This window comes from Neophocaena asiaeorientalis, unplaced genomic scaffold, assembly GCF_003031525.2.
Source record: "Neophocaena asiaeorientalis asiaeorientalis breed wild unplaced genomic scaffold, Neophocaena_asiaeorientalis_V1.1 scaffold508, whole genome shotgun sequence".
NCBI classification, from domain to species: Eukaryota; Metazoa; Chordata; class Mammalia; order Artiodactyla; family Phocoenidae; genus Neophocaena; species Neophocaena asiaeorientalis.
In genome coordinates, this window is record NW_020172179.1 from 634,396 (window position 1) to 643,848 (window position 9,453).

A 9,453-nucleotide genomic window follows, 5' to 3' on the forward strand; every position below is an offset into this window, starting at 1 on the left:
GGTTCCATTTCTATGAGACCTCTGTGCACACAATTAGAATTAGTTTCTTTTCTCTTAATCTGTCTTGTGCCAATTTTATTAGTCCAGCCACAAGAACTCAAGAGGGGTAGAGGGGGAATTTCCTCCTCCCAACACTATAGATGGAATGTTTGTATCCACCTGAAATTCATATGCTGAAATGTTAACCCCCAGTGTGATGGTTTTAGGAGATTGGGCCTTTGGAAGATAATTAGGTTATGAGGGTGGATCCCTCCTAAATGGGATTAGTGCCCTTATAAAAGAGACCACACAGAGCTCCCTAGCCCCTTCCCTTCCCCTATGTGAGGTTACAGCAAGAAGAGGACTGTCTGTGAACCAGGAAGAGGGCTTTCACCAGAACTCAACCATTCTTATTTTTTAAAAAAATTAATTAATTAATTTTTGGCTGCCTTGGATATTTGTTGCTGTGTGTGGGCTCTCTCTAGTTGTGGCAAGCGGGGGCTACTCTTCATTGCGGTGCGTGGGCTTCTCATTGTGGTGGCTTCTATTGTTGCGAAGCACGGGCTCTAGGCATGTGGGCTTCAGTAGCTGTGGCACACGGGCTCAGTAGTTGTGGCTCCTGGGCTCTAGAGCACAGGCTCAGCAGTTGTGACACACGGGCTTAGTTGCTTCACAGCATGTGAGATCTTCCCAGACCAGGGCTTGAACCCGTGTCTCCTGCCTTGGCAGGTGGATTCTTAACCACTGTGCCACCAGGGAAGTCCCAGAACTCAACAGTTCTTGCACCCTGATCTTGACCTCCAGCTACCATAACTGTGAGAAATACCTTTCTTTTGTTTGTACGCCACCCAGTCTATGCTCTTCTGTTACAGCAGCCCAAATGAACTAAGACACTGGGTGGTAGGCACTTGAGAATTCATTATCTGTTCTCCTTACTTTTGAATATGTTTGAAAATTTCCATGAGCAGAGTAACCTTAAAAGAAAAAGTTCTGATAGCGTGTGAAGCTTATCAAAGCCGCTGTCCTAATCAGAGTTGGCTAAGCAGCAGAGATGTCAAATCGAAGGTCAGCTAGGAAGGGACATGGCCTCCTCGTGGTGCTGTTGAGCAATAGTGCAGACGCCCATGTGGGCGCTGAGCCAGAGCACGAGCAGCCTGCCAGGCCTGTGCCGGGTCCTCGGACCCTGAACAGTAGGGCCTCCTTTCTTTCCGATTGCTTCACAGCTTCTCTCTCAGTTCTGCAGGACCCCGTGAAGAGGCAGGAGCAGATATTTCCGTTCCTTGGAGAGGCAAGTAAAAAATGGAAGTCAGTCTTCAAGTCTCTCTTTGGGAAGGTAGCAGCAGATGGTGGGAGGTAGTGTTCTCACTTGCCATCAGACTGGCCTCTCTCTCCCTCCATTAAAAACCCTTTGTCAGTCATCTTACACGCACTCCAAACCTTCCATTTTCATCTCTCTCTCTCTTTTATCCCCAGCATGACGTTCTTTTCCTAGTCATGGTAACTTCTTGGTCTTGACTGTGATTTGCTTACTTATGCAAATCTGCAATGAAGTGTTAGGAACAGTATTAAAATAGAGGCCCTACCGCAGTGACACTTACCTGGAGCCCCGTACAGTACCTATTATTAACAGGACGCACAGTTGAAGGAGGGGATAAACACAAAACACACATAAATCAACCTGGGATGCTTCACCCAGACTTTCCGAATCCCTAGCCCTCACCTCATGCAAAATACTACTCAAAACACAGCCCAGGGGAAGCCCAGGACAAACTGGCTGTCCATTTGTCAATGTGTAAGGCTAAAGATAACCAGGTAATTAAAGAGAACCATCAGTGCAAAGGAGGAGTTGAACCGTGAAGAAGCAGAACAACCTTCCGCTAGGGGAAAATGAGATAATGCTGGGGAGGAAGAGAACTTTTGAGGTGGTCTCAGTAGAGATGGGAGAGATTCAAGAGGACATTATATCCATAAACTGAAAGCAAGTTGCCATTGAAAGGGATAGTCGGAAAACTAGAGTTCTTGAAATTGAAATCTTGACAATATGATTATCAAAATTAATTTCAGGGACTTCCCTGGCAGTCCAGTGGTTAGGACTCCATGTTTCCACTGCAGGCGGTGTGGGTTTGATCCCTGGTCAGGGAGCTAAGACTCCACATGCTGTGTGATGTGGCCAAAAAAAAAAAAAATTTTTTTTTTCAAAATTCCACAAAAGTCTGAAAAATAAAATAGATGCAGCCAAGGACTGAATTCGAAATCTGGAAGATAAAGTTGAACAAAGAAATCTTCTGAAACTTAGAGACATGATGTCAAAAGAGATAAAAGAAGGTTGGGAAAAGATCGAAGCAGTTTGCCCTCCAATTCCTCTAATAGGAGTCTCAGAAGACGGAAAGAGAACACGGAGAGAGGATGTGACTTTTCTCAAAAGAGAGAAATGACTTGGTCTTCAGATTGAAAGGGCCCATCTCGATACATATTGGTGACACTTCTGCCCTACAGGGATAAAAAAAGAGTATCCTTAAAGTTTTCAGAAAGAAAACATAAAATCGCCTGACTAAAGCCACAATGGATCAGAAGACTCCAATCAGCAACACTGGACGTTAAAAGAAAAGGGAGCACCAAGTTCCAGGTTCTGAGGGAAATGATTTGAACATATAAATATACCCCAGCTAGGCGAAGCCTAAAAATACCTTCAGACACAGGCAAGGACTCTGAAAGATTGTCTTCTCTATCCTTTTTCTAGAACAGCTACTCAGCGCTGTACTAGAGCCAAGCAGAAAAGGAACCCAAGAAAGAGAAAAACATGGGCTCCAAGAAACCAGTCTAGGAGGACAGTGACATGACATCCCAAGACAATGACAGTTGTGTCGCACACCTAGACAGCAGTGAGTCCAAATTAGAACAGAAAGTCAGAGGGCTCCATGGAAACAGTTTTCAGGAAGAAAGTGTGTAATATAACACAAGTCTTGTGATTAGGATCTAGAAGTCTCACCACAGCCTTCGATCAATGAGATGGTGGCAGAAGTCTTTTTTTTCTCCCCCCCCCCCGCCAACAAGAAAAAGAATGGCCACTAGATATTCTGAGAAATAAAAGGAAACACTCTACAAGAAAGTCATGGTCTGAATATGAAGCAAGTCAGATTTTGAGCAGTTAGTGTATATGAGAAATAGTGATACACCCTCTGAATTAAATAGCAATACAATCTGTCGATACAATCTGTTTGAACTTGTAATGGGTACTCGGTATACACATTTGCCTGTGTTGGGTGTGCTTTTTTATTCCTGAAAGTGGTTTGCCATTTTTATAGCATATTTTCTTTACATATCAGCTTTTCCCTAATAATTCTTTTGAAGAATCACCCAGAGAATAAACTTAGGTGTAAATTTTGTTCTCATTGTTTCTCTTTCCCTCTCAAAAAAAAAAAAAAAAAAAAAAGAAATATGATTTTGTGGTTTTTAACATAGTATTGGTGACTTTGTTTTTTTGTTCTCATGTCAAAGCTTATATTTATTGTCTATTTTATATTTTTTATTTTTTAAGTTAATGTTTATTGGAGTATAGTGGATTTACAATGTTGTGTTAGCTTCTGCGGTACAGCAAAGTGAATCAGTTATACATATACATATATCTACTCTTTTTTAGATTCTGTTCCCATATAGGTCATTACAGAGTATTGAGTAGAGTTCCCTGTGCTATATAGTAAGTTCTTATTAGCTTTCTATTTTATATATAGTAGTGTGTATATGTCAGTCCCAATCTCCCAATTTATCCTCCACCCACCATTCCCCATTGGTAGCCTTAACTTTGTTTTCTACATTTCTGACTCTATTTCTATTTTGTAAATAGGTTCATTTGTACCGTTTTTTAGATTCCATATATAAGCGATATCATATGATATTTGTCTTTCTTTGTCTGACTTATTTCACTAAGTATGACAATCTCTAGGTCCATCCATGTCGCTGCAAATGGCATTATTTCATTCATTTTTTTATGGCTGAGTGATATTCCATTGTATATGCATATCACATCTTCTTTATCCATTCCTCTGTCCATAGATATTTAGGTTGCTTCCATGTCCTGGCTATTGTAAATAGTGCTGCAATGAACATTGGGGTGCACGTATCTTACCTTATCTTTTATTTATTTATCTATTTATTTATGGCTGCGTTGGGTCTTTGTTGCTGCGTGCAGCCTTTCTCTAGTTGTGATGAGCAGGGGCTACTCTTCGTTGCAGTGTATGGGCTTCTCATTGTGGTGGCTTCTCTTGTTGCGGAGCATGGGCTAGGCGTGCAGGCTCAGTAGTTGTGGCTCGCGGGCTCTAGAGTGCAGGCTTAGTAGTTGTGGCACACAGGTTTACTTGCTCTGTGGCATGTGGGATCTTCCTGCACCAGGGATTGAACCTGTGTGCCCTGCATTAGCAGGTGGATTCTTAACCACTGCACCACCAGGGAAGTCCCTGGGGCACATGTATCTTTTTGAATTACGGTTTTCTCTGGATATATGCCCAGGAGTGGGATTGCTGGATCATATGGTAGCTCTATTTTTAATTTTTTAAGGGACCTCCATCCCATTCTCCACAGTGGCTGTTACCAGTTTACATTCCCACTAACAGTGTAGGAGGGTTCTCTTTTCACAGCACCCTCTCCAGCATCAGTGGTTTGTAGAATTTTTTTTTTTTTTTTGCAGTACACGGGCCTCTCACCGTTGTGGCCTCTCCCGTGGTGGAGCACAGGCTCCGGCCGCGCAGGCTCAGTGGCCATGGCTCACGGACCTAGCCGCTCCGCGGCATGTGGGATCTTCCTGAACCGGGGCATGAACCCGTGTCCCCTGCATCGGCAGGCAGACTCTCAACCACTGCGCTACCAGGGAAGCCCTGTAGATTTTTTGATGATGGCCATTCTGACTGGTGTGAGGTGATACCTCATAGTAGTTTCGATTTGCAGTTCTCTAATAATTAGTGATGTCGAGCATCTTTTTATGTGCCTCTTGGCCATCTGTATGTCTTCTTTGGAGCAATGTCTGTTTCGATTTTCTGCCGATTTTTTGATTTGATTTTTTTTTTTTTGATATTGAGTACATGAGCTGTTTGTGTATTTTGGAGATTAATCCCTTGTCGGTAGCTTCGTTTGCAGATATTTTCTCCCATTCTGTGGGTTGTCTTGTTATTTTGTTTATGGCTTCCTTTGCTGTGCAAAAGCTTTTAAGTTTAATTAGGTCCCATTTGTTTATTTTTGTTATTTTCATTAGGAGGTGCATCAAAAAAGATGTTGCTGTGATTTATGTCAGAGATTGTTCTGCCTATGTTTTCCTCTTAGAGTTTTATAGTATCAGGTCTTACATTTAGGTCTTTAATCCATTTTGAGTTTATTTTTGTGTATAGTGTTAGAGAATGTTCTAATTTCATTCTTTTACATGTAGCTGTTCAGTTTTCCCAGGACTACTTATTGAAGAGACTGTCTTTTCTTCATTGTATATTCTTGCCTCCTTTGTCATAGGTTAGGTGAACACAGATGTGTGGGTTTATCTGTGGACTTTCTATCCTGTTCCACTGATCTATATTTCTGTTTTTGTGCCAGTACCATACTGTTTTGATGACTGTAGCTTTGTCATATAGTCTGAAGTCAGGGAGCCTGAGGACTTTGGATTTTGATTGGACAGTCATTTAAGCTCAGCATCTGGAAACTTAAACTTATGGACGTGAAGAAGCATAAGCTTAAAAAAATACCCATTAACCTTAATGTCAGTCTCATATTTTCGTAATCTTTTTGAAGTGTTCCTTAGTAACTAATAGGTCTTGTTTTGAAGAAATATATATATATATATATATATATATATGTATAAAATTCAGCCACTCCTCTAGTTTCAGTTCACTTTTTTTCTGCTAACTCCAAGCAAAACGAAATGAGAGAAGTTTTTAGAAATTTTATTTTTTTATTGAAGTATATTTGACATACAACATTCTATTAGTTTCAGGTATACAACATAATGATTCAACATTAAAGAAATATTTACAGCAGTTATCTTTGGGTTGTGGGATTGGAATGGTGTGTGTGTGTGTGTGTGTGTGTGTGTGTGTGTGTGTGTATAGTTTCCTTCTTGATGCCCCACTTTCCACCAATCATTGCCTTCACACTTGCAGACTCATATTTTTTTTAAAGGACCTCACCTACTTACTGATAGCAGGTGTAGGTTTTCTTGTTGAATGCTCCTGCCTACAAGATTTTAGTTTCTCAAGGACCAGGCCTAGGCCTCTATCCTGTTCCTCTTCCTCTGGCCTGTCTCACCCAGCCTCAGGGTGCCCCCACCAGGTCCTGGAGGGTGTCCTGGGCAGATGAGAGCCTCTTGGCCCTGTGCCCCTTGATCCCTGCACTCTCATGGGCACCCCACATGGGGTGAGGGAGAAGGGGAGGCAGCTGGTCCAGGTTCGGGTAAGCATGGTGATGGGAACCCACATCGCAAGAGCCTTGAGTTCTCTGTACCAATCATTAGACTTTCAAAGTTGCATAAAGTATAAATCAGAGGCCCAAATGCTTACTAATGTCGAATCAGCACAATAAAGTAATCAATAAACAAAATAGTCTGCGAGGAACAGACTAACCTCAGAGCCTCTTCCCATGAATAAGTATTTGTGGGGACAAAGCATTTTTGGAGAAGTGAATCAGCTCATTTATTTGTAGAGATTTGAGGAATTGTCATAAGGGCCTGAAAGGGTAATGAACATAGGAAACTCTCAATGTTGGTATCATCATGAAAAAGTCTTTCATGGAAAGGAGAGAGACTAGCACAAAATGTGTTTCCTCCCCTTAAACCATAGATTCTTCTCCTTGCCATACTTTCCTGCAGACGAGGAAGGCCTCTAGCAGAGAGAGTGAGAATAGAAAGGGAAAGGAGAAAATGGAGAGAGGACATGGGAGGTGGTAGTGAGGATGAAACCCCGAGAGGCAGTGAGTACTTCAAACTGGACCATGAGTCATAGAGTGACACGTAGGTCTGTGGGTCAGTTTCCTTTCTTTGCTCCCAGATCTTGGCATTATCTTGACTTTCATCTCTATGTTCTGCTTGTAGCATCTATATTCCAAAGGGCGAGGCCATTTTTAACATCTTCATAGCTCGTACATGCTTCCTGTTGGAAGGCAAACTCGTTAGAATACATCTACATCCCAAATTAAATATAATTTTTTGGTAAACATTTTTGACAGGATATTACGTTGAACCATAGGAAATTACCATTTTTACAGACCCCCAGAGCAGTCACACATTAGCAATTTCATATTCAATCTAATAATTTTGTCTTTGAAAGTATTTGGCTGTAAGTTCTGCCTTTAATTTACCATTATTTGGAATTCCCTGGTGGTTCAGTGGTTAGCACTTGGTGCTTTCACTGCAGTGGTCCTGGTTGGGGAACTAGGATCCTGCAAGCCAAAATAAATCAATAAATCATAATTTACCATTAGCTAAGGTTTCTCTGCAACTACTACATAGAGGCTGGGAATTTACGTAAACTGAGAACTTGTAAGCTACAGATTATTATTCGAGGTAATGACACTTTAGATGCTCATAATATGAAAGGGGATAATTAATGGAGTTGACTTAAGTGGCATCTGTAAACTGTCCTTTAAACATTTATTAGCTACAACCTCCTCGTTGTTTTTATTTCGGGGCTGTGGCCTGTTGGCTTCTGGTGGCAGGCTCTGATGAGTGATTAGTGTGTGGGAGGTTTATTAGAGGAGATGCTGGGCTAGCACCCATGGGGGAGGGGAAGGAGCCACACTGGACAGAGGCTGGGCTGTAGGGTTGTCACAACCCACCTCAGCAGCCGCATAGAGAGCTTGGAGCAAGGATGGTCTTCATGCTGTCCGGTTTGGGGCGCCGGTCGCTGGATGCAGGCTGCCATCTGCCCTGGGAGGGGACTGTCCAGAGAGAGCCAGCAGCTGAGGGCTTTAGCCAACGATGTTCCTAGCAGCTGGGGAAACAACCCTGTTGTCCTGACGTGGGGATCTAGTTAGCAAAACACAGCATCCACGACAGTGTCATTTTTTTAAAGGTCTTCTCGTAGCACCCTAGCACTGGGCCTGTGGGGCAGAGGGATCAATGGCCTGTGTGAGAAGCTGATGGGGCTTGAGGCTTTTAAGTAGACTTTTGCCTTTTAGGGAGAGAAAGGCTTTCAAATAGACTTAAGAGGAAAAGGGAGGGTATTGGGTGAGACTTGCCAGCAGATGTCAAGGTGGAGGGAGCTCTGGGTAGGGTCCCGAGTCCTGCCTGTTGGATCCTCACTGGTCTTACCTGTGAATCAAGGAGGGCACAGACCTGATGAACCCCATCTCTTCCTCCAGCCCTAGCACTGGGCAGTGCTCTGAGTCTCACCCCAGTGATCCCAAAGTAGAGCAAATCAGAGTCACTAACTGATTCAGATTTGAATTAGGCAGTTTGCGAATCTTTTCCTCGTTCCTTGTTCACTCCTGGGGATTGGTGAGGCAGGGTCCAAGCCAGGCCATTTTACAGACAATCACATTGCTTTCTCCTTCGTCTGGCTCGGGACTCTGAACAGGCACATGTATGAATAGGACAGTCCGTTTCATTACTGAGCAGAAGGCAGCAGGTCACAGAAAGAAAAAGAAGAAAGAAAAATTGGAGAGGAGCCAAGAATTAGAAAACCAGCGGCTGAGTCGAACGCCCACTGTGCTCACTTGGGCAGCACATGGAATAATACAGAGACAAGTAGTGTGGCCCGTGTGCAAGGATGACACAGCAACGCGGGAAACATCCTGTATTTTTTCAGGGGTGATGAAAACGTTCTGGAGATGGATAGCAGTGAAAGGTTGTACAATAATGAGAATGCCCTTAATGCCAGAGAACTGCGCACTTAAAATGGTTAAATGGTAAGTTTTAGGTTATGAATATTTTGCCACAATTTATAAAATAAAACAGACATGGCTGTAAGGGATGGAGGGTTGGATAAAGATGTCATAAAGTAAAAGTCATGCAATTACACTGATGAAATCAATTACAGCCAAAAAAATAGCAAATGTCAAAACCCACATGCAGGCAGCAATGTGCACACCCTGGTATAAATACAAAGTAGTGGAAAGAGCCAACCTGGATATCAGCTGGGTTCAAAGCCTAACTCTGCCACTTCCTAGCTGTGTGACCTTGGACAAGACACCTAACTTCTCTGAGCCTGTTTCTTATTTATAAAATCAAAATGATGATATTGGGGCATCCCTGGTGGTGCAGTGGTTAAGAATCTGCTTGCCAACGCAGGGGACACGGGTTCGAGCCCTGGTCCAGGAAGATTCTACATGCTGTAGAGCAGCTAAGTCTGTGCACCACAACTACTGAGCCTGTGCTCTAGAGCCCACAAGCCACAACTACTGAAGCCCACGTGCCGCAACTACTGAAACCTGTGTGCCTAGATCCTGTGCTCTGCAACAAGAGAAGCCACGGCAATGAGAAGCCCTCGCACTGCAACGAAGAGT

General features: G+C 43.0%; 1 long non-coding RNA gene and 1 other non-coding gene across 2 annotated transcripts; one reads left to right on the forward strand and one right to left on the reverse strand.

The window, feature by feature from the left end:
* Positions 1–5,953: 5,953 nt before the first annotated feature.
* On the reverse strand, positions 5,954–9,166 carry LOC112410351 (uncharacterized). The gene is made up of 3 exons (XR_003005418.1): positions 7,786–9,166; positions 7,309–7,389; positions 5,954–7,100 (listed from the first exon to the last, which is right to left on the reverse strand). It is a non-coding gene; the product is annotated as an uncharacterized LOC112410351 (long non-coding RNA).
* LOC112410508 (U6 spliceosomal RNA) lies at positions 8,650–8,752 on the forward strand. Its single transcript, XR_003005437.1, has one exon. It is a non-coding gene; the product is annotated as a U6 spliceosomal RNA (small nuclear RNA).
* Positions 9,167–9,453: the final 287 nt, after the last annotated feature.